The sequence below is a fragment of the Micromys minutus genome (assembly GCF_963924665.1).
Source record: "Micromys minutus genome assembly, chromosome: 22".
In the NCBI taxonomy this organism is placed as follows: domain Eukaryota; kingdom Metazoa; phylum Chordata; class Mammalia; order Rodentia; family Muridae; genus Micromys; species Micromys minutus.
Genome location: NC_137957.1, coordinates 45,605,775 through 45,631,648, shown reverse-complemented (window position 1 = coordinate 45,631,648; position 25,874 = coordinate 45,605,775). Strand labels below are relative to the sequence as shown.

Sequence of the window (25,874 nt, the reverse complement as noted above, 5' to 3'; positions counted from 1 at the left end):
GTTTTTCTGAGACATGAAAAGGATTCATGAGAGCTGTGGGGATGGAAAGACAAACAGAAAGAACTGAAGAACCCTTTGAGCAGGGGGTTCACTAGAGCCCCTCCCTGCTGGCTTCACTGTGTCCCAACCAAAGGTTCCCAAGCTCAGGCTCCAGGAATGCGTTTGCAAGCTGAGTTGGGTATAAAGTAGTCCTATGTCTAAGAAAAAAAAACCCTGAAAACCAAAATGAAAAGCTGGCTCAGCAGAGTTCGTCATTCTTACAACAAAGGAGAAGATATTCTTAAACAGAGGGCCTCCACCCCAGAATCCAGATTCTAAGCCAGCACGGTCTCTCACAGAGCTAGGAAAAGAATAAAATGCTCTTGTTTTTCAACACAGTCAGGTATGGAGGAACCACAATCCCAAAAGAAGAGACCCAGTTCCTTAAAGCAAGCTGCCCAAAACAGAAGGCTGAGAACCAAACAGAAACACACAGAAAAATAAAGTTTGACCTTGGATTTGCCATTGATGGGCTGTTTAGGATGTCAACATGGGTGATGGAAAGACATCTATTGCCATGTGAAGACACTGACCAAAGCCAACCTGGGGAGGAAAAGGTTTACTTGGCTTATAGAATATACACCATCAACAAGTGATGTCAAGGCAGGACTATGGAGTCAGGAAATGAAGCAGAGACCACTGAGCAACACTGTTTAATAGCTTGTTCCCCATCATTTCCCCAGCTTGCTTACCCCCTCCATGGGGGTAATAAACTATTTATTAACAGCAAAGCCACAGAGACTCATTTCTTCTTAGATACACCCACAGTATGGCCCCTGCAGCTAGTGGTCTTTCCCTGACCTTGGCCTCAGAAGTGTCTCATCCCCCTATGAGTTCAAAGTTTCTTCAGCCACTCCAGGTTCTCACGCAGCTTGCTGTCTGAACATGACTCCACTTCCCATCTTTCTCATCCTTCTGTCTGTTCAAGAACCAGCCCAGGATTTGTACTGTCGTGGGTTCTGCGTCACGGTGATCACACGCCCCACCTCATCCTCCATGCGTTCTCCAGCCCTCTTGGTGAGGTCAGTGTCTGCTTTCCTCAACACCACGTGAGCATATCTCCACCCCACACCCTTAATGGCTGTGATGGCGAAGGCTGTTTTCCACCGCCCATCCCTGTTGGTGTTGAGCACTCACAAAATGTGCTGGAACATTTCAGGGGTCACTAGAGACACGGCGGTGGCACAAGCAACAATGTGTAGGCTTCCTGTGGAAGCCCAGCTTGTTTTTTTTCTGTGTCCCAGGATCACCCATTCAGGGGTGGTACCACTCACGGTAGCCCACTGTCAGGGCGGTACCATTCACTACGTCAGAAATCAATTCTGAGTGTATTGTGCCTTAAATATGAAAGGTGAAAGTGAGCAACTTTTCACAAGTAACACAAGATCCTACAAGACATCCAGAAGGGAGGAAATGACCAGATGGAAGAGACCCTGCTTGTCAGACTCTGACGGTAGGGAGGGGTGAGATTGGTGAGAAACATTTACAGCACATACTCCCAGTGAAGGTCTCAAATTCGGAACATATAGCTAAGGAGTAACCCACAGTGGGAACAAAAGTAGATATTCCAGTAGGAAGACAGACAGACAGACAGACAGACACACAGACAGACAGACAGGAAGAAAACTGCTGCCGGTGCTTGCTGTCAAGCCTTAGGAAGTTCAGTCCTAAGGACGCAGATGGTATAAGAGAATCCATTCATGCAAGCTGTCTTCTGACCTCCACGGACACCCGGTGATTTACACACGGACACACAGTTCCCACACATAGACAGACAGACAGACAGACAGACAACATGGAAATGACTCCGATAATGACTTTATTAAAGAGTGTCCAAATGGCTGATTGAAGACACAATGAGACACCCAGCACAGAGGTCCTGGGTTTGTAACATTGTTCACCAACAAATGAAATCAGAGCCCCTTAGAGAAAAAGCTGACTCTAAGACTGGGCAGGAGCAACACAGCACTAGCCTGGATTATTATTCAATTCCAGAAAGTGAGAAAGTGCTTTCAAAAGAGGATGGGCCATGGCACATTAAATGGACAGAAGAAGGCCACCCTAGAAGAGCGCCAGTGACCAATGCTGGTGAAAATTAACTAATTAATAATGTGTGTTGGATTATCATCCAAAGTATAAATACTGAGATGAATGAATGAATGAGATTAAACTCATCTTCCCTCAGAATGATTATAAATAATAAATATACATTCTCCAGCTCCAAGAAGTGGGATCGAAACATTCACCTTTCCTTCCGTTTAAGAATGAACTAGACTTCATGATTTCCTTCTACTACAGAATAGCATAGGAGAACCCGTGTCTTTAGTGAAGAAACGGGGAAAAGTGAGCTTAAGCGGTGAAGGAAATTCAATCAGGAAAGCCATGGGAGTGTTCCGTAATCCAGTGATGTCATCGTGGTTGCCTTGCTTGCAGTGTAGTGAGATCAACACCTCACCTCTGAGATACTCTTTTCCCAACTCTTGAGCAAACCATGAGACAGATGCAGACGATGGGAGGTGCTGCAGCAAAGCCTTGCCGATGTTTCTCAACACCATGGAACGATGGAAGCCACACGTTTCCATAGGCCTGGGGAGAGTGGGCGCATGACACCTGAATGCAAGCAGACAGAGGACCCAGGTGGAAGGGCAGGTAAGGTCTACACCAAGGCTGGAGTTTAGTTAATGAAGAAATGGCTCTCCATTCCTTAGCTCCCCAAAGCATAATAGGTTAATGTGGGTAGGAATTAAGTACAGGGTCTGCAATGCCATTTCCTTATAAATCAAATTATTCCTCATCAAGAGTTTTATTTGAAAACTTAAGCCACCTCACCTGTGTGATGAGAGCTAAAACTAGAAACAATACGGACACTACCATGTGCTGAGAAGGATGTTAGAACCCCTGGAACCTCGGCCTCTACACAAGAAAGCATGAGTTGACACAGCACTTCAGAAAATTCTTCATCTATGACCAGTAAAAGTACATCCATATCATAGCACGGGTTATAGATGTTCTTGGATATCTTGATTGGTTCTGGCTCCACCTAAGAGACAGGCCTCTAGGTGAGTCTGTGAGGGGCATTTCCAGGAAGAATTAATGGGTGGAGAACCCTCTACCAAAGCATGCAGTGTCTTCTGGCCACATAGATAGATATTGGCCTGAAGAAGTGGCGACCCCCATGTGCTTCCCTTCAGTGGCTTATTGTTGGTAGGAGTGTCTAGCCAACTGTTGTCGTTACCACCATCATCCTCCAGGAACCCTCCAAGACTTTCGTGACAGGACGTTAGGTCCCAACCCTGGTGACTGAGCATCATTCTTGGTCTGTCTTTCCAACAGGGAGAAGGCCATTATGAACCCGCTGTCTCTCGTAAGACAGTCTAGCACACACCCTTTTGTAAGACACACTCATGCTTTGAGTTCCGTTCCTCTAGAGAGCCCTCCTAAGACTATTCCCTTCTTTTTTTTTCTTTCTGCCATTTGTTGAGTGTATATTGTGTGGCACTCCACAGCTCATAGAATTCTGAACAACAGTGAGATTGAGAAGTTTATTGCTACTCAGAACAGCGCAGATGGATTCCCCGAACATGATGAGAAAGAAACAAAGAGGTAAGTTTTAAAAAGTTAGTCAAATTCAAAGCATCCATATGGATGTGTGTGTGTGTGTGTGTGTTTGTGTGTGTGTTTGTATGTGTGTGTCTGTATGTATATATGTGTGTCTGTATGTGTGTATGTGAGTTTGTATCTGTGTGTCTGTATGTGTGTTTGTATGTGTGTATGTGTGTGTGTCTGTATGTGTGTCTATATGTATTTATGTATATATATATATGTATACATATTATATGTACATCTTACTGTATATAACTCATATAAAGGGCAAAACAAGCAATGCCACAGAAACCAAAGCAGGAGCTGTGTGTGAAGGGAAAGTGTAGTGGTTAGAGTGATCCATGGGAAAAGGTTTGGGGAGCTGGCAAAGTCCTCCTTTCTGATAGGGTTCCTGGTGACACTGGGTGTCCATGTCTTAAAGAACATAAGCCATTCTACCCTCGACCACAGGCCTCAACGCGTGTTCTACTTTGGAAAAAAAATATGGAAACTGAGAAACCACACACACACACACACACACACACACACACACACACACACACACTTCAAAAGTGCCTGTTTAATTTTGACCTAAAGCACATAAAGGCACATACATCCCTCGGTTGTTTGATGTGGAGCCAAGGCCTTTCTCTGGGAGAGGGTGAGCTGACTTCGGCTCCTTGTCACCGGTTTATACAAGCCACACCTAGAATACCTCATCCACAGTTTCCAGCAGGACTTTCTTGGAAGTCGACCCTCAGATGCCCCGTAAAGCTGCCCGAGTGCAGAATGTTGCTAGGATTTTACGACTTTCCACAGCCTTTCATTGTCATATCTACACCTAATTCCAAAGCAAGCTGTCTCAGTTCTCTCTGATCTCTTCAGCCTGGCGCTTCCAGAAACTGTTCCACACCCCACCCCGCTCTCTCCCTCCTATCCCCCTCTGAAAGACACCATGTTCTATTTCAAAAACATTTTACCAGATAGTCAATGACTGCGAGTGACAACCAGATGCATACGAACCTCACTAGACACACACTCCATTGACGGGAGCAACGGCCTGGGTGAGGCTCTCAAGCCAAGCTGCACGGAAGCGCTTCCATTGATACAGATGTGCCCCCATCCACGCTCTTTGCAGAGGAGGTGACAGTTAGTGCATCTTCCCACTTGCCAAGTGGAGAAGTTTCTCTGGAGATTATCTATGCCCTTGCACTCCTAGTCATTAACCCTTGATCATCCTGGGGTCATCTTTCAGCTCATCCACTGTGGTGACTCCTTTAATGATGCTTTTCACAGTAGAACCTCTGTTCCACTATAATACAAATAAGCACCTACTTTGTTTTGTTTTGTTGAGAGCAGTGCTGTTTGGTTTTAGTTTCCCTGGGGGCTGAAGACTCCTTAAGTAGCAGGCAGAGTAGGTCAGTAAGAAAATGGGTGGCTGTTTCACAGAGGGTTTTGGTCCCACAAGCAGATCTCCAGCTTCCATATTTTGTCCCATAAAGCCTATCCTGCTCAGAGCCTCCTTGTCTTTCAGTGACTTCATCTTCCACATCCTCAGTGCATCCCAAGCCCCTCGAGGCTGCTGAGCACATTGGATACTCTGTCCCCTTTGCCTGAGTACTCTTTTTCCACGGCCTTCCACATAGGTGCCCATGTAAGACCCAAGTATTTCCTTGAAGTCAAATCTGTGTTTGGCCTATCACAACAGAAGTCACAGCTGGTCATATCTCCTTCCTGACAAACCCTATTACTGCCCTTCCTCGTCATCCACTTGGCTCTCTTGCAAGACATGGGGGCCGGGACCCAGTCATTTTATTTAGCGTCATAGTCTAGCTCAGCCTTGGCACATAGTTGGTATTCGACACAGATATGAAGGTACGACTTAGCTGGCCCGAGTTCAAACTTCGCCTGCACCGTTTTGAGAATTCTGGAGCCCTATCGGATTACCTTCCCGAGACTTACTGTAATACTCACCACATGGTGTCCTGTGCACACTGAATGACGTCTCCAAGAGAAAGGGGTCCTGCACACAAAAGTGCTCACCTGGGTCCTTCTGGGTACCTCGAAAGTCTGCTGTGAGGAGTACCCCTGGAGAGGAAAGACTCCAAACACAGGAGTAGAATGAAAGCCTGAATAGCCACTGTCCCTCTGCCTGTCTTCTTACCTCTTCCCAATTTCTCCACCCTTCCCACCCTTCCCCATATCCAGGCTCCATCTCTGTGGGTAATTTGAAATTAAAATCCCAAAAGTTATTTTTTTATAAGTAAGAACAATCACTCCCCTGGTCTGCTGGCACGGCATCCTGACAGGGAACTGGCAATAATAGCCAGTTCGCAGCAAGCCCTGCCAGGGGACCATGCACATGGTTCTAAGAATAACTCAGGGTCCAAGAATTCTGCCTGCTCTATCGCAAGTCGGGCCCAGCCAGCAGCTGGTTTGCATTAGCGCAGAGGGTGATGGTGTCCCGCTTTACTACAGCGAGGCTGGTGCCCCCCTCCCTACTTCTGCTCCCATGTGAGACGGCCACTCGGCGTGCAGTCTTCATTTACAGTCTTGGAAGTACCAGGACGGAGTCTGGTTCGAGGTAAACTGCAGAGCAGATAGAGTTTGGGCCCTTTCATCTCACGTCTGGGCCATCCATCACAGTTCCAGCTGAACGTCATCTGGAGTGTCCCGGCGGCATGAGTACCCCAAGGCCACGGGAAGAGTCTATGCAGATGAGTGCTCCTGCCATTGTTCTGACTTATGTTTTTCACTTATGCATTTTCTCACTCATTTGTGTCTGCCCAGAATTACTGGCTATAACCCTAGAGCCAGGAGGTCTCAAGAGAGCATCTTGCTCTAAGCTGAGTCTTGGCAGGACAGATGGGACCACTCCCCTGAGACATTGGGGTACATTTAACAACACTGACTGAGTCAGGAACAGAAGGAGGAACTGCTGTGGTTTGGTGTATAAGAATACAAAGTGTCCTGCAAGGCACAAAAGACTCTCACAGGAAAAAGGGACGGGCCAGCGCAGAGCTGTCTGTATGTCTCCCCTGAGAAACACTCCGTCTGTTCCAGAGTGCGCAGCCTTCCCATCCTCCTCTGACTCCTATTCTGTGGTCCATTGTATATGAAAGCAGACCTCCTCCTTCGCCTCTGCACATCTCATCTCCAAATACTTAAAACAGAAAGTGTGGGTGGTGGGAGTGAAGGACCAGGGGCAGAAATGCTCCTGAAATTCACCCGTGTTAGCGATGGAAACGTGAGCAGTTGATGCTTCTCAGATCCCCAGCTTCCGTTCATGTAGGGATGCTCCTGAGAGCTGGCTGTTATGTGCGTGGCCACCATAAACCCCAGTATCTGATATTGACAGACACAGCTGAGCACTGCGAGTCAGAGACTTTACAGAGTGTCATATACACAGCCGGCTGAACACCCTGTAGACATTACCCACAATGCCTTGCCCTCCTCCATCTGCCATTCGCGTCATGCACTATCGCTCTCTTCTGCCTCCTTCTTCCCATATCCCTTATTGTCTCATTGCTGTGACAAAATCCTTCACGGAACTGATTTAAGGAAGGGGGGGGGGTTAGCTTGGCTCATGGTTGAAAGTTATGGAGCGTGGAGGTTTGAATTGGCTTAGAGGTCTGAAGGTTTGGTTCCTGGTCACTGGACACTTTAGGAAGGATTAGAAGGTATGGCTTTATTGCAGAAGGTATGTAACTGGAGTGGGCTTTGAGGTTTCAGATGTCCACAACAAGCCCTACTTGGGGATCCTACTACAGTGGCACCATGCCTGTCCTCATTGTCACCCCACTCCCCACCACAATGGCCATAAATTTATGCTCTGAGGCTAAGCAGAACCCTAACCAAATGCTCTCTCTCATAAGGCGCCTTGTTCATCTTCACAACAACAGAGCCAAGTGACTCCTGCCTCTCCGGCTGGATGACTGATCTGTTTTTCTCTGATCCCGTGAGCCTATCAGAGCCCGTGGCTCACAACCTTGCCCCTCCCTTTAATGGAGGATGAATGTAGTTTTAGTCTCTAAAAGACTGAGCTAAAAAAGCAAATAATAATAAAACAAAACCAAAGAAAGAAAACCAGTGTACAGGGATAGGAAGAAGGCTTAGTTGACAAACCACGGGGGCATGAGTTGAATCCTGAGCAGAACATTTGTTGACATACACTTATAATCACAGCACTTAGGGGTGGGGAGGGGGCAGGGAATAAGGCAGGCAGATCCAACTTAGATTACTTAGTAAGTCCCAGACCAGTGGAAGAACCTTTCTTGAAGGTAAATGGCACCTAAAAAACAACATCCAAGGTTAAACTATGGTCCCCATGTGTTTATGAGCATTCCCATGTGTGTGTGCATGTGATGTGTGTGTGCACACACATCACACACACACACACACAATCCAGAAATGGGATGGTAGCACACACTTGCAAAGCCCAGCACATATGAGGCTGAGACAGAAGAATTGACAGAAGAGGGCAGCTTGAACTTCGTAAAGACCCTGACAAAGAACAATGAGGAGAGAGAACATGGAGGAGGATGAGAGAGGAGGAGGAAGAGGGAGGAAGAAGAAGTAGAAAATGAAGGAGAAGAAGGAAAGACTAAGATTATAGGCTTTCCACCTCATTTTTCCTCTTCACAACTTAAGTTCTAATTGTGAAGAGAAACAGGGCCTCGTGGAAATCCATCGGCTAGTGTTTGGAGGATTCCCTGAACACGGTTGACTAGACAGTGCAGCACATCACAGGGGAGTGAGAGCACATTCCAGCTGAACCAAGAACATAGAGGCTAAACAGGACGCAGTGGCATGAGGGCTGAGGTGGGACCCTTGACGGAGGATCCCCAGGCAGTGGTTAGGAAGCTGCCACAACAGGATCAAAGGTTTGAAGCAGGGCAATCCTTTCCTTGGGAATTTTGCAAAAGTTTTATTGTTCTTGTTGATCCATTATATTTTATTACGGTTTTTTTGGAGTTTTTTTTTTTTTTTTTTTTTTTTTTTTGGTTTTTTTTTGGGGGGGGGGTTCTTTGTTTTGTTTTGTTTTGTTTTGTTTTTGGTTGGTAGTGGTAGCCTTTTTTTCTTCTTCATTTTACAAAACCCTATGAATGAACATTTTAGGCACGTGTCATTAAAATATTGTGACAACAGAATACGGATGCAGAATTCAAAGTGGTTTCTCCGTGGAAACTGCTGTTTCACAATTTCTTCTCGCTGTGGATTTACTCTGCTATGTAGCTGAATTGCCTTTTAAGGTATGTTTTTGTTTTTAAGAGGATCAGAATTCAGATCAGTGCTTGGGAGGAAGTGGCCAAAGTGTCCTAACCTTACCTGGCAGGCAGATTTACAGGCTGCAGGGTCACTAAAATAGGAAGCTCCCAACTGGATTATTCTGAGAAATCTGGATTCTTCGGAGAAGAGATGACTGCTTTCACCCTTCAGTTTATACTCTTGAGGATTATCTATTCCCATGGTTCATTCTCACACCCAGACTTCACACTACCAAATTCAGTAACACTGAATTTCCTCTCCAGAGCGACCCATCTTAATTCATAGACATCTTCAGTGCTGCTGAGATCGTTGCAGATTCAGGTCATTCTATGATTCTGGATGTGGTCAGTTGTCCAGGGTGAGTGATATGACCCAGTGAGGGGCACTCTTTTGTTTGCATAGAGGAACAGCTTAGTCTTTAGGACTTGTATGTGGGAGAAGGGCTGAAATGCCAGATGCCTCTATGAAGAGACTGGAAATTAAATTGTTCTGTTGGAAGGTAGAGAGAGGTGAAGAGAAAATCAGATCTCATGGCATCAGCAAAGTTCCAACGGTAGTTCTGGGCTTTCCAATTACTTGGATTAATAAATCAAATTAAATCAAGCTAAGCTGAGTTCGGGGCCTTGACAAAGACTCCAGGAAATGAAAGGGAACATCTGCTCCATTTCCCCAGGTAGTTATATACTAACTTATAACAGTTAGTATAAGGTGAATTTATTTTTTTTCTCCAACTATTTTTCCCACTCATACATTAATCACTTGAGAAGCGCCTACTGACCTCAGTGGGTCCTGACACCATCTGCCCTATGCATCTGAAGAAGCAGCGTTGAGACTCTGGAATAGCACTGTGGTGTAGTCCTTACCCCATGTGTCTGTGTCTTCTTGGATTAGACACAACCAGAAATCAGTTTTCTGTCACAGCTTCTCCCTGGGCCTGGATTCCTGATGCATGCCAGTAATACATTAACAATTCAGATGTATCTGCCTAAAGTTCCCCATCATGATTAGCCATGGGTGCTAAACAACTTTCACACAAAAGAGAGCCAATACATATCCAATCAGAAATAGTTTCCATCTTTCACTGAGTCATGTCCCCACAGAAAATGACAATATTTATTTAATTATTTATCTCTAAACTTGACAGACATTAGGAAAGGACCTGATATGAAGGGCATAATAATAGATATCCAACATACGAAGACAAATATGCAACTCAAGGAGACAATATCTAGTTTATGGAAAATCTGGGAAGAGTACTGAAGTAAAATTTAGGGATTTAAAAACATTCCTCAATAAACAGGTCTGGAAATGAATGAGACAAGAAAGGCAAGGGAGTACGGCCCTAATACCTGCTCCAAGGGCACATCCTTAATGGCCAAAAGACTTATGCCAAGATCCTACCTCTTAAAGGTTAAGCATCTCTCAAGAGAACAGACTATATGGAACTGGAAGCAACTCCTCTAATACACAAACATGTAGGGAAAATCTAGATCCAAGCTCTAGAACGATGTCATAGGGATAAACCTTGAAATCACCATGCTATTAAGTGAGATGATTCAGCCACAAAATATGATATATTGTCACTTATAGGCCACGTCTACAATAAAAAAATTGATGGAGACATAAAACACAGTAGTGGTTTCCTCACCTACAAAGAGATAGAGAGTGGGTGCTAATGGGAATAGAGGGTTTATTTGGATTAGAAAAACTTACCTGGAATCAGTGGTAATGAATATTTGACTCTAAACATACACTGATAACCACTGGAATGTACATTCAAAGGGCTGAAGTTCATAGTGTATGAATACCATTGTTATTTTTAAAAAATACTTCAAGTAACTGAGGAGTTTTGGGTGAGGAAGCCCAAGCTTTGTCTTATCTGATTTTGGCTTTCACCAAAGAACTGACTTGTTACACTAGGCTTTTAGTCATGACATCTGGTCGACCATGACAGGCCACCCAACTCTATCAGTGGGTTATGTGGTAGCCCTCAGTTAAAACAGCCCAACTAATTCCAGAACATATTGATCAAACTATTTCTTCTGAGCACAAGGATATACTTGGCTCTGCTCCTGTGAGAGGTGATTATTCCTTCTTTCATAAAGCAATTTCGCTCTTGCATAACTACAACCTTTGTGTTCCTAGGAGAGATGCCATGCCTCAAGATTTTGATGCATTTCATCTGTGAGTCAAGGAACCCTAGTCCATGTTCAGTACACTAACCAGTAACCAAAATAAACATCCCAGGAGCCAGCATCCTGAGGTTGTCACACACTTGGGAGGTCATGAGCTATCCGTGTCAGCGTGTGTTTTCCCTTTCAAGACAAGGCCAGCTATGTATGTGTAAAGTAGGAATGTTACATGATCCACCCCCACCGGTGGTAAAATATAGGATTCAAAAGTGGTTTTGGAAACAGAGAACAGGAGACTGAGTAGATGGTTCAGTCAGTAAAGTGCTTGTCACATTAGCAAAGGGGTCTGAGATTGGTCCCTGTTAGAAAAAACAGAAGACGCATTTGTATATGTCTACAGCCCCAGCAACAGCGATAGGAGGATGACTGGAGCTCACTGGCCAGTCTGTCTAGCTGAAATAGTGAACTTCAGGTTAGTAAGAAACTTTGTCTCAAAAAAAAAAAAAAATTAAGTGAGGAGCAATGGAAAGAGACATCCACATCTACCTTTGACCTCCACATACATAAATACACACAAACACGTGTTTGCACACGCACACAAACACACGCATATGACACACAAATAATGAATACTTCAATTCATAAATGTTTAAAAAAATGAAAGAAAAGCCAAACTAAGTTCAGCACTTCACCTTGCATTCCTCCCATCCTGAAGCTGCCTGTCTGGAGCGCAGCCTACATCAGATGTTTAAGGAGCGGCTGCCTCCCTGTACCCCCGACCCCCGGCTCAGAGCCAAATCCCATCTAGAAAGGAAGGATCAATGTCATACAGATGTGTTGATCCTCTTGCCTGGATGAAAGACTTCTTTCAAGTATCTTGTGTGTGTCTTCCCGGCTGCATCTGCTTGCTCAAGAATGCCACTTGGCAGATGGGCCCGGGCTGCTCCTTAGCTGTCCTTCTCCTGTCAAACTCAAGCTTTTGTCCTCCCTGCTAAGGCTGACAGGTACATTCTTGGGTAGATGCATGCTGAAAACACATGGCTGGTGGAGGCCACTAGGCTTCTGGACCAAAGCATACTAATGACATTGGTATGACAACTCTTTTGTTTTCCTGAGAACATCGAGAATCCAGAGATGCAGATATGATAGGGAGAGATTGGTGTAGGTTATACCCTTTCACAGAATAAAAGGAGGAGGTGGAATCCCACTGGCTCTCATGTCCCTACATCTCCTGTTTGATGGGGCCTGAGCTATGAGATTAATCTGTACCAGGGCTTGCTATACCTTGTATCTTCAAACCTGTGGCTTATGTCCACCTGCTGGTAACACAACTCTACTATCTACTCTACTATCTATCTATCTATCTATCTATCTATCTATCTATCTATCTTCCTCTTTTTCTTTCCTTCTCTCCCTTTATCTTTTTATTAAATACTTCTCTCTCATGTGTCTGTACCAAACCTCAGAGACAAACAGGTTCAAATCCTCCCCTGATTAATGCTGCCCTCAGATCCTCTCTTGTTGGGGCTCTTTCTGGGGTTCCAGATGTCATTTTAACTGTGCTCAGGTTGCCTGCCATAGTCTGGGTCACTCGCTTAACAGTAGGGAAATCTCGGCTCTGTCTTTTCTGTCCTATTAAAAGGAATTCAACGCCAAACCCATGCCAGGCAGAGATAAGTAAAGCATGCACTCCTTCCAGGAGGACAGGCTACGGTGTACTCAGCACTGCAGCTGAGGGACTTGTGGGTGCACTGGGTGGAAGTTCTTGTCATCCTCATCCCATGGACAAGGAATAGGGCTCTGAGACACAAAGCGACTTGAAAATAAATAACAAATGATGGACCCAGGATGACAGCCCTTGCACACAAGCTCCAGAACTCACACAACTCCATGTTCAACCTCAGCCTCCAAAAAGTGTAGGGTCCTAGTCTCAAAGTCAATGGTCCCTTCTAAGATATGAGGCCCATAAAGAAAAAAGTTACCAGTGTCTCCCAGATCTGATCATAGACATCATCCTAGAGTCACTACTACTTGTCCCTAGATGGTGCCTTGGAGGATCGCTGGAATTCCTGGGCCAACACTGTCACCTGACAGTTCAAAACTCCAAGTCCCAAGGGGATGACGCGGTCCCACTGCTGTCTGTAACAGAGCTGCCACTCAAGCAGAGGCCCCTGAACTACGCAACAACTTGCTGGGACTGCTGGAGAGACGACTACACAAACCACAGCCGATGGGTTTTGAGTCCTAAGCCTCTCTCTTAGCTTTAACCCTCATCCATGCTACAAGTGTGCCCCGTGACATCGCCAGTTTCTTTAGGTTCCTCTGCCTCACTTTTCCTTGCACACACATGGATGTTACCATGGTCCACCTCTTAGGAAGCTTAGAGGAGGTGATGCAGGAAGCAAGCAGGATGGAGCCTGGCACTCGGTAACTGGTGATTAGCCTGCTGTTATCAACCAGTATAGCAGCTCACCTCTCCATTACTACCTCCTCAACAAGCAAAACCAGGGCTCAGGAGAGGAGCCACACAATTAAACTCAGCCGAGGAAAACGTCACCCCCTATCTCGGGATGACAGAGACTAATAGAACCCGGAGATTGTATCATATCTTGGAGAAAGAATTCTAAACAAAGAGACACAGAGCTGAGCCCTGGCATCTCTCACTGCCCTGCCCCCACTTATATTTGCCAGCACAGCACCCTTCAGTTTGTGCACACATAAACCAAGAGACTAAGAGTGAGGTTTTACTTCTCTTCTAAGCAAGAAATTACCCATTCTGTGGCAATCAGGATGGCAGCCATTAGTGGAGATTTGTTAGTGAGTTAATAAAGTATCAGAATTCCCAGATGTAAAGAGATGTAAAGGACCCTTCAGTTCCCAGCTAGACCTCTTCTTTTCCCCTCTCACAGGGCCTGGCCCTGTAGTCTTAAATTTCCTTGAATCTCCCAAGTAGGAAGGGAATTCTCTTATCTCACGGCTTATGAAATGTATGTGATTGGGCCAGGAGACAGAATGCTATAATCAATTCTACTTGACTTCTATCTGTAAATGCAAAAGACCAGAATGAGATAAAGGAAGGGAAGGCCAAGCATTAAGCGGCTTTCTCAAAATGGCTGCTAGTGGCTGGAGATGTAGCTCAGTTAGCAGAATGCTTGCCTAGTATGCACAGAGCCCCGAGTTCAATCTCCAGCACCGCATAAACCAACTATGGTGGCATCTACCTGTGACTCCAGCCACAGGTAGGAAGAAGGAGAAAGGAAGAACAGAAATTCAAGGTCACTGTCCACTACATAGCCAATTCCAAGGCTACTTTGAGCTACATGGAACCTCATCCCTGTGAGCTCTGCACTCAAGGTCAATTCACTCAGAGACCCTTCTTTAATTATGTGAATCAAGACCTCACTATACGAATCTGATGTTGGACCTTCTCATGGAGATCTTCTGTTTAAGCAACCAGCCACCTGGTGAGTTTATTTCCTCAAGGGAAGAGACCCGAGGTCTAATCAAAGCCTATCTATGTACAGGCTATAATGTCTCAAGCAGATACATTGACTTCTCTGGGCCTTCGCTTCCTTGTCTATACATGGAGGAGATAAAGTTAGATACTTCACAAAACCAGCATAAAGATCTCTGACTTAAACCTACTTCTTTCCAAATCATTTAATGTTCTGGTATTATTATTATTAATTATTATTATTATTATCTCAAAATATGTTTATTGCAGGATGAGATAACCTTGAAAGTTCAAGGTTAACATGAACTACACTGTGAGGTGCTGTTTGGTAATTAATTGTCCATTCAACTATTTTTCCCCACTAACCTGAGCCTTGATTCAGAGCTGGGTTACCCTGGTCCACACTTGTCAGCAAAGCCCCTGGCATGCACGGCAGCTGCAGTTAGCCAAGAACTGTTTAAACTGACTTGGGTGGTTTAGCTCTTCTACCTCAGTCAAGCTCACAGAGAACCCCTACTCAGTCCCAAGCACCCACATGAGACAGTTCACAACCATGTGTAACCCCTTGTAATTCCTGGACCAGGGGATCCCAGATGAAGTTTGACAGTGTCAGCTTCCTATGCAGAGGAACCGTCTTTCTAGAGAAATCCACAGATTTTTTTTTCTTCCCATATCATCTCTTGGGCCTGCAAGTTCACTGCTAGTGCCTCTCAGATGTCAACTGCCTTTTTTTTAGAACCAGAAAACAGAACTCTCAAGGATTCTGGCCACTTTCCAAGTCTCTCTGCTAGTGTATGGCAAATTCAGGATGCCAAGCTTGACGCACCCCGTCCCCCATCTCAGAGCGAATGCCCTCTCCAAGAAGATACTCTTGCCAAGCGCATCCGTGAGACAATGTCCTCCCTGGCCTTCTCGAAGAATTTGCAGGCTTCCACCAGCCGTTCCTTTAAGGAAGGCTGGACAAACACAGAGCAAATAGCAGAATGTTTGGGGTTCTAAAAGTCAAATTTCTGCCATTCCTGCTTTGGGGGTTTGTGAAGTCCCTGGTGACCTGTAGCAGATCCCATGCATTCCAGGATCATGTAATGAAAACAGCCTGGTCTCCCCAAGTGACTGGAAAAGAGAGGAATGGCTGGCTCACTCCAGAGTCAAGAGCTGTGTTATTTCTCAGCTCCACACAGAGAGTCAAGTCAGGCTGCCTCCCCCAGACAAAATGAGGGGCCACCATGGCGGGCGCCCTTCCTTTGGGCCAGATTCCCATCCTACGAACCTCCATGTGAGAGGCCCTTGGGAATGGCTCATTGTTTGGAATTTAAACATCCTGACTTCACCTAGACACAGAGAACTATTTTTTTTAGGTATGCCAAGAATTAACCAGCGAAGGCGTCTATTTAATTGTATGTGAAACAGAAGCTAATAGTATCAGCAGGCTGACCGACTTCGCCAACAGCATGAGGCAAGAAGGGCTGTCAGAAAATGATCAATGGACAGGGCTTGAACAGGTCTACCTGAGGGAAATTCAGTGGTGTGGCCATTGCTCCCTTCATTCATACCTTACAGGCAAAATCCTAACTTTCTAGCTGTGTTCACTGTGTACACGGAGCATCTTTGATCTCTCCGATCAGCAAGAATCCCAAAGGGAAGCCAGTGGTGGTTTTGATTGTTATCTTTAAAGTCTAAAATTCCTTAGGTGAAATTTGGTATGAAATGCATCCACGCAGTGGGGGAAGGTGGGTGACTGTGTCAAAGTCTGGGGCTCATTAAGGCGCAACTATTTTCAGTAGGCAGTGAACTGGAGCAACCAAATTCCTTGATAAAGCTTAAGATTTCCAGGAACTGCTTTATAAAAAAAAAAAAAAAAAAAAAAAAAGGCAGCTCTGTCTGGTTCTTCTACACGGCACATACCTCCATGTGTCTAGCTCAGCCAGGCCTGGGGATATGAGACATTTTCTGTTTGTCCAATTGTCTCTCGAGTTTTAATGCTGTGTTCACTGCTTGGAGTTGACCTTGGGGGTACACTATTTAATTTATAATTCCTTTCCACTGGTGGTCTGCTTTTGATCTCTATAGTAAGACAGGGAAGAAGGGGAAAGATAATGCTGTCCTGACACTAGGAGAAACTGAAGCTGAAAGAGAGTCTGAGATTTGGGTAAAGTGTGCTGTTTCTCACCTTCAAGAAGCAGGTATATCACTGGCAGATTCAAGGGATGGGATAGTCCACAAACTGCCCCAGAGTCTCTAAGGTCTCCGGGGGGGGGGGTGCGAACAGTTTCCACATGAAGGGGATCAGAGGCAGTTAGAACCCCAAGGGAAACAATGCAATTCTAAGTCAGAGGCACTTGTGCTAAGTCATGCTGCTTAGGTACTGGTTATAATAAATCCTGGGCTGAGTAGATGGCTCAGTCAGGAAAAGAGCCTGCCAGGCAAGAATGAGGGTCTGATTTCAGATTCTCAATACCCAGATTAGAAGCCAAACATGGTGTCTGCTCATAATCCCAATGCTGGGAAGCAAAGGCATGCAGATCCCTGAGCTAGCTGGCTGGCCTAACCCTTCATCAGTGAGCCCCAGGTTCAATAAGAGCCCAGTCTCCAAAAATAAGGTAGAAGAGATACCAACAAAACCTCATCCCTCCATGTGTATACACACACAAACACACACACACACACACACACATACACACACAAACCACATACAAAACCACTTACACACTACACACACATACACACACAAACCACATACACACCACATACACACACACACCACATACACAACACATACACACAAAACGACACATACCACACAATACACAAACCACATACACAGCACGAACACACACACATACACAACCACATATACACAATATAAACACAAACACATACATGTCTCTCTCTCACACACACACACACACACACACAAGTACATACACACCACACACAACCACATACAGAACATACACACACACAACAATGTATGCAACACACACAAATCCTATAAACATGACTCAGGGTTCAAATCCAGTCCCTGTTGTCTTGGTTCATTTGTTCTAATCTCTTCCAGGTTCCTTTTCCCATCTGTCCACAGATCCTTGGCAAGGCCACTCACAGGACTGCTTCTCAGAAATGGAGATGTTGTGCTCAGACTTGGAGACTTGGGCCTGTCACCAGCAGAAGCTTATTGTCCTTCCTGATGACACTGACTTCAAGTCTCTACAGTCTCTCTCTCTCTCTCTCTCTATCTATCTATCTATCTATCTATCTATCTATCTCTATCTCTCTCTCTTTCTCTCTCTCTCGCTGATCTAAACTGGGAATAATAAGTTGCTCAGAAAAGTAAATCTTGAACCACCCAGTAATCCAGAAATCCCAGAATTGAAGCCAGCACACGGGAGAGGTGTGTGTGACCCTGTGTTCACTGAAGCATTGATTGCAAGAACCAAGGTATGGAACCAGACTGTCTCCATGGATAGATTGGAAAACAGAGGAGGCATGGAGTCCCGACACAGTGGAAAACACAGGAGAAAATCATATCATGGCAGCAACAAGGGTGAACCTGGAGGACATTGCGCTTAATGAAACAAGCCTGCACAGAGAGACAAAGACCACAGGACATTATTCAACTGTGGCATCAAAGGAGTAAGAGATTGGGCATGGTGGCCCACACTTCTAATCCTAGCACTCAAAGGACCACGCCACAAGGTGAGCTTTATGAGTTCAAGGAGAACCTGCTCTACAGAGTGAGTTTCAGACCATCCTGAATTACGATGCTCTCTCTCAAAAAAAAAAAAAAAAAAAAAAAAAAAAAAATTCAGTCAGACAGGAAAAGTACACTGCCATGATCTGCACAGACAAACATGAGCCATGGATGTTTCCACATTAGAAAAATAAGAATAGGTATGAAAGCAGAGAAATATGCTAATGGGCTTGATTTGCCCATTCAGCTGTGTAAGCAACTCTCAGACACCATGTGAGCCTCATGAAAAGGCAATTATCAACCGAAGTTCACTGTTTAAAATTAACCCCCAGTGCTTTGCAATATGACATTGTCATCTAGAAAGTTCCTGCTCAAGACCTGAGATAAAAACAAAACAAAGCCAACCCAATACAAACAAAACTCTTGTAATGTTTTCAACAGACTTAAAGTTCTGTTTGGGCCTCATTCACAGCAATCTTGGGCAGCAGGTAGTTGATGCGCCAGGGGTTCAGCATCCTTATGTCTCTGGCTCCAGATAAAACATATAGTAAATGTCCAGCTGTTTTTTAACAACTTATGCCACACAGAGACACACAAAAATGGCATGCTGTACCTATTCGGGCCCTAGCAGCTCAAAGACCCTTAGGTGTCAGTCGCAAGAAAGGCTGATGGTGGTCTCTGAACTTGCTGATAATTACTAGGATCTCTTCTGCCCCAAGACTCCTCCTAGAAAAGTCCCAGGCCTCTTTGCAACCACCATGTTTGGTACAATACCTGAAATAAGATCATAACAGGAGGTTTTGTTAATTAAGACATTTTTTAAAGCTTTTGAGACAGGGCCTTCCCATTTAGTCCAGGATGGCTTTCAACTCACAAACCTTAGCTTCACAAGTGGCAGGATCACAGGTCTGCGCCACTATCCCTAGAAAACCAAAAACCACTGGATTTTGAATTAACTGTCTCCTCCCTTTAAATACAACTAGGCACGAGAAAGGAAGGAGCTATATTTATTTAGTTCTTTAGGTAACAAAATTGACCTGTGGCTCCATTCTTTTAGAACTAAATAAAGTCCCTTGGTTAGTTTGGAGCAAAGCTATGACAGCTCCTATAATTGATACTTTTCTGTTGCTGTGATAAACATCCTGACAAAAGCTGCTTAAGCAAGAAGGATTTAGCATGGCTAACAGTCCCAGGATAAAGTTCATTATGTTCTAGAGTCTGTCCATTATGACAGGGAAGCCATTGTGCAAGAGTTTGAAGTGTCCAGTCTCAAGACATCTGTGTCGCAGGCAAAATAATGATGAGAGTTTGTGTTCAGCTCACTCTTTCTCTTTTTATGCAATCTAGGATCCCAACCTAGAGAATAGTGCCACCCATAGTGGACAGATTTTCTCACCTCAGTTGACCAAAACAAGATAATCAATCCCTCACAGGAGGTTTGTCTCCTAGGGATTCTGAATTTTTTCAAGTTGACAACTGAAATTAGCCGTCATAACTCAACCTAGAGTCTAGGGTGATGGCTCAGTTAGTAAGTGCTTGCTATTCAATTATGAAAACGTGAATTCATACCTCAGGATCTTTGTTTTTTCTTTAAAGAAAAAAAAAAAAAGCCAGGCACAGTGGCATGTTCCTGTAATCTAAGAATCAGAAAAACAGAAACAGACAAGAGGATTCCTGAGGTCTTCATGACAGCTAGCCTCACTGAATCAATGAGCTCCAAGCTTGATGAAAGATGGTGCCTCAAAAAACAAGATGACGAAAATCTGAGAAAGATATCTGTTGTCAACCAACAGCCTCTTCAGGCATACACAATTCTCTCTCTCTGTGTATGTGTGTGTGTGTGTGTGTGTGTGTGTGTGTGTCTCTCTCTGTGTGTGTGTGTGTGTGTGTGTGTGTGTGTCTGTCTGTCTGTCTCTCTGTATCTCTCTCTCTCTGTATCTCTCTCTCTCTCTCTCAATCTCTCCCTCACACACACACACACACACACACACACACACACGAATGCATGCTTACAACACATGCACACAAGCACACACAAACAAACAGATAAATACATAAATTCTTTAAAGAATTTAAATATAAAGGAGAAGAGTGAAATGTTTAAAGGAAATGTGGAAGGTTATTCCAAGATCAATTGTTTGTGCATTTCCCAAATGAAACACAAATTAAAAAGCTGGACTCAATTTTTAAATTAGGAACTTTGTTATAGATGGCTCAACAGCAGTAGGAGAGAGGGGAACTGGCAAAGCAGATAATATTTGAAATGTAAATACATAAAATATCCAATAAAAATGATTTGTTAAAAAAAGAGAGAGAATACTGCTCTTGCAGAGGGTCAGAGTTCAAGGTCCAGCCTGCCCATTATCAACTTAGCTGTTGCAGAACACTTTCTTTGGGCTTCATCTGGTTTTTCTGGTCCCTTTTAGGGAAGCAGACCTTAAAAGAGATTTTTTTTAACATACTAGCTTTATTTCTTTACCTTTCATTCATTCCTGGAATATTTGCATACGTGTCATGCTGTATACAGTACACAAAATAAACTATGATTAAGTTGTTTTCTTAGTTTTTATTAGTTGCATCAGGTTAAGCTAGTGTGATGGATGGTGAATGTCAGTTTTCTACCTGATAAGAATCTGAAATCCTCCAGAAGCCGGGTCCCTGAACATGTCTTTGGGTTTGTCTTGATTACCTTAGTTGATATGGGAGAATTCATCTTAACAGTGGGCAGAGCTGTTCACTAGAAAAGCAAACTGAACACCAGCATACACTTGTCTCTCTCTGGTTCCTCATTGTGCGTATGGTGTGATCAACTGCTTTTAGGCTTCTGCTGCCTTGATTTCTCCTGCCATGATAGATTGAACCCTTGGAGTATTAGCCAGAGAAAACCTTTTTTTCTTTGAGTTTCTTTTGTCTGAGTGTCTTACTAAAGCAAAGAAAACAAACCAAAATGGGGATGCTACAGTCATATATAAATTCTAAGATTTAGAACTTCATCGGGCTAACTACACAGATGTCTTAGATCCGAAACCAACAAGATTGGTCAAGAGCAGTATTGGGAGACAACTCTACTCCATGTGGTGATCCAGTGATTGAGCCTCATTTCATGTTAGGTACTGAATTGCTTTAATTCTAAATCTCTAAGGGCCTGAGACTGCCATTCAGGTATGAATCCTGGAGGAACAGTGAAACAGGTTGGTGAGCTTTAACTCGTCTCTACCACTGTTAAGTTATGACATTGAAAGATGAACTGGGGTTCTCTGATCCTCCCTGTTCCAGAGAAAGCCACATCTTCTCATGCAGTGCCAGCCATGTCTCTTAGACAAGATGGTAAAGGTCAGCGTGAACAGATTTGATCGTATTGGGCGCCTGGTTACCAGGGCTACCTTCTGCTCAGGATCTGTCAAAGTGGAGATTGTTGCCATCAATGACCCCTTCATTGACCTCAACTGCATGGTCTACATGTTCCAGTATGACTCTACCCATGGCAAATTCAATGGCACAGTCAAGGCTGAGAATGGGAAGCTTGTCATCAATGGGAAGCCCTTCACCATCTTCCAGGAGTGAGATCCTGCTTACATCAAATTGGCTGATGCTGGTGCTGAGTATGTTGTGGAGTATACTGGCATCTTCACCACCATGGAGAAGGCCAGGCCCACTTGAAGGGTGGGGCTAAAAGAGTCATAATCATGAGCCCTTCAGCCAATGCCCCCATGTTTGTGATGGGTGTAAACCATGAGAAATATGAAAACTCCCTCAAGATTGTCAGAAATGCATCCTGTACCACCAATTTCTTAGAGCCCCTGGTTAAGGTCATCCATGACAACACTGGCATCGGGGAAAGGCTCATGACCACAGTTCATGCCATCACTGCTGCTCAGAAGCCTGTGGATGGCCCCTCTGGAAAGCTGTGGTGTGATGGCCGTGAGGCAGCCCAGAACATTATCCCTTATTCCACTGGTACTGCCAAGGCTGTGGGAAAGGTCATCCCAGAGCTGAATGGGAAACTTACTGGCATGGCCTTTTGTGTTCCCACCCTCAATGTATCTGTTGTGGATCTGACATGCTGCCTGGAGAAGCCTGCCAAGTATGATGAAATCTAGAAGGTGGTGAAGCAGGTAGATGAGGGTCCACTAAAGGGCATCCTGGGCTACACTGAGGACCAGGTTGGCTCCTGTGACTTTAACAGCAACTCCCATTCTTCCACCTTTGATGCCGGGGCTGGCATTACTCTCAATGACAATTTTGTGAAGCTCATTTCCTGGTATGACAATGAATACGGCTATAGCAACAGGATGGTGGGCCTCATGGCCTCCATGGCCTCCAAGGAGTAAGAAACCCTGGACCACATACCCCCAGCAAGGACACTGAGAGTAAGAGCGAGGCCCTTGGTTGCTGAGGAGTCCCATCAAACTCGGCCTCCAACACTGAGCATCTCCCTCACAATTTCCATCCCAGACCCCCATAATAATAGAAGGGGCCTAGGAAGCCCCCACTACTCTCTGAATACTATCAATAAAGTTCACTGCACCCACAAGAGGGTGGGGGGAAGGAAGAAAGAAAAACTGGGCCCACTCAAATACACTATTTAACCTCAGAACTGATTTCAGAAAAGCTGTGCAGGTGCTTGTTCCTGTCCTCAGCTCAAACGTCTTACTGAAGATAAGTGTGATCAATTGGGGTAGTGAGTGGTACAGCCTGTGTTTGGCATGTGTGAAACCCTGGGTACAATCTTCAGTATCAAACCTATTTATCCCTCAACCAAAGCAGATTCCTGAAGCTGCTGACTTTGATTTAATTATGCTCATAGCTATATTTTACTGTGCACACATGTAAGAGACATATAGTTCAGTTTTATTTGGTTTTGAAGCTTCTTCCACTTGATTTTTGTTTTACTCAGTGTTGTGTCTAAGAGTATACAAGATGATGGAGAAAGGTCCAGTTTGGTTTAGAGATGTTTTGTGCTACAAAGATGTAAAGGATATCTTTTGAAAAGACAGTTAATTTCATGCATCTTATGTTCTGGGCCACAGTGCCCAGGTATGCGGTAGAATTTGATCCTGGGACTTTATGTGGGCCTGTTTGTTTGAAATGAAACTTACATTTTAATCAGTTGGCTTTTAGTAAAATACAATATATCACTGTCCATAATGTGTCTACTTTTTTAAAAAAGCTTTTATTGGTTCTTTGTGGGTTTTACATCATGCGCCCTAATCCCTCTCATCTCCCTATTCCCTCACACACTGCCCTCCACTTTGCAATTTGCTCTATCTACTACAGAGAAAAAACATGCTGTAAAAGATGCAATGTGTCACAGTGTGTCCTGCAGTTTACCCTTCAGTTCACGTCTTTGCTTGCAAATGTTCATTGTAGTGAATTACTGGTCTGGTATGAGACATCTGACTTCTGCTACACCATCAGTACTGGATCCTCACTGGGACTCCCCTGGGATATCCTGTTGTGGCCCTGTGTCATGAAGATCCTATAGTTCTAGATCTGCAGGACCCTTCATGCATTCGAACAGTTCATTGATGGGTAGATGTTGGGATGGGCCAATTCAAACCTCTGGATCTGAGCCTGTTTTGTTTTTGGTTTTTTGTTTTGTTTTGTTTTTATTTTGTTTTTTATCTGCTTAGCTGAAAATTTAAATAAAATACAGGAGTATTTTGTTGGCAGATGGTCTTTGGACTCAAACCCTAGCATCTCTTCTCTCTTCTCTAGCCTGCTGGTTCACCCTGCATTCTGAACTTGTTAGATTCCACAGTCATGCAAGCCAACTCCTTAAAATAAAAATTTCTATTTTTATATGCATTCCATTGATCCCATTTCTCCGGGGAACCCTGACTAATACGGTTGTGTTTGGATGGTTTCCTGACTTTTCTTCTGCTGTGAACTGGCGTGTACTTTCTTGTCTGTATTTTGGATGTCTCTGTATAAGCCTTTTCCCTATGTGAGCTCTTAAGAGAGCGAATCTTTGTTTGATTTCTATTCTCTGATGACTACTGTGCTTGCATTATCCTAATGTCTGCAGCTTTCTTCTCAGTGCAATGCTTGTTTCATAAGTATCTCCTAACGTAATTCCCACCCCTTGCCTTTTCCATGTCAGATATTTTTAGTTATAAATTGTTAATGTATTTCATTCAGGTGATCTTTGACTCCTAAGTTAGTTGATACAGAAGTTTTGTTCACTGAATTTTTGATACTGAAGTCCTTTTGAGTTTTTGTAATTATTTTCACATATGTGTGTGTGTGTGTGCACCTACTCATCTGAATATGCAGCATGTGCCGGAAGGGGGAGCCTGAACCCCTGGAGCTGAAGTACAGGCATTTATGAGCTGTCAGGTATGTTCTGAGAATCCAGCTTTGGTCACCTACAAGGGCTACTGCTGCTGAGCTATTTATAGTAGCTCAGGGATACAGAGCTTGTATGGTATGCAAAAGGACCCAAGTTAAAGTACCACCACTAGAATAACAAGCCACAGACAAGCTCTCATGTGAGACTTTATGCTCAGATAGATAGATGGATAGATAGATAGATAGATAGATAGATAGATAGATAGATAGATAGATAAGATAGATGATAGATGATAGATAAATAGATAGATAGATAAGATAGATGATAGATAGATAGATAGATAGATAGATAGATAGATAGATAGATAGATAGATAGGCAGACAGACAGATAAATAGATGTGGAAAGAATGGGAACAAAAAATACTCACAGAAATGGGTATTTCTAGGACAAGTTCCCTTACATCCTGTATTAACATTTAGAAAGTCTGTCTTTTCTGCTTCTGCAGATACAGCTCTTGACTTTGTCAGAGGTAAAATTTTATTCCTGGTGACTGTTAACCCCATGGACCAAGAATAAGATGACTACCACAATTTTGAAGCCACATTTAAAATAAGTTCTATTAAATATTGGCCATGCCCATACCTCCGATTCCCAGAGAATGGTGTTGAATTACATTAGGCAGGACTTATAAAGATGAAACCCATAAGGTTACTTCCCTACCTTCATCCCATTAGGGCTTAACATAGAACCTGATGCACTACCTGTCTACGTACCTCCCGCTTACTTATGATCAAGCACATTCTGTGCAGTTGGACAAAAACCTTCTTTACTGAAGTGTAAACATGCAATTTGTCATCTTACACAAACTACAGCCCCCAGCATTCCAGGAAGTTATCTGTCCGTGGGCAGATAGGGCTTACAGATTACAGCCATTTTTAATTTTATAGATCTCTTACACGCAGTAGCTAAAACTTCAAAGATAACTTTCACTCTAAGGGGTCTCTTGGCACTCTGCTTCAAAATATTGGAAAACTCGTGTCTCTGTTTCCCTAGTTCCAGCTGTGGTTGGAGCTATGACTATTGCCAAGGACACAAGATGAGCGGGACATACTGGATGAGTGACGTATGTGCCCTGTTTAAAGGAACAAAACTGGAAAATAGGTCATATAATGTGTTATTTTTATTATTGTTGTGAACAAATATCTGATGGGAAGCAACTTAAGAGAGGAAAAATTGATCGATCTCATGATATGAGAATACAGTCCACTGTGGTGGGAGATATGAAAGCACTGTGACCAAGTCCAGGGTAGAAGGAGCAAGAACTGCTTGCTCACATCTCTGAGGAAAAGAAGGCAGGTGGATGTTAATACCAGCTTATTTTCTTTTTCCTTTTTCCATTTTTATTCTACCTAAGC

At 44.0% G+C, this 25,874-nt stretch overlaps 1 pseudogene across 1 annotated transcript; it reads right to left on the bottom strand.

The window, feature by feature from the left end:
- Positions 1–781: 781 nt before the first annotated feature.
- Positions 782–2,594, bottom strand: LOC308434944 (small ribosomal subunit protein uS13-like; annotated as a pseudogene). Its single transcript has 2 exons — positions 2,495–2,594; positions 782–1,246 (listed from the first exon to the last, which is right to left on the bottom strand). The product of its transcript is annotated as a small ribosomal subunit protein uS13-like (transcript).
- Between the last annotated feature and the right edge of the window lie 23,280 nt (positions 2,595–25,874).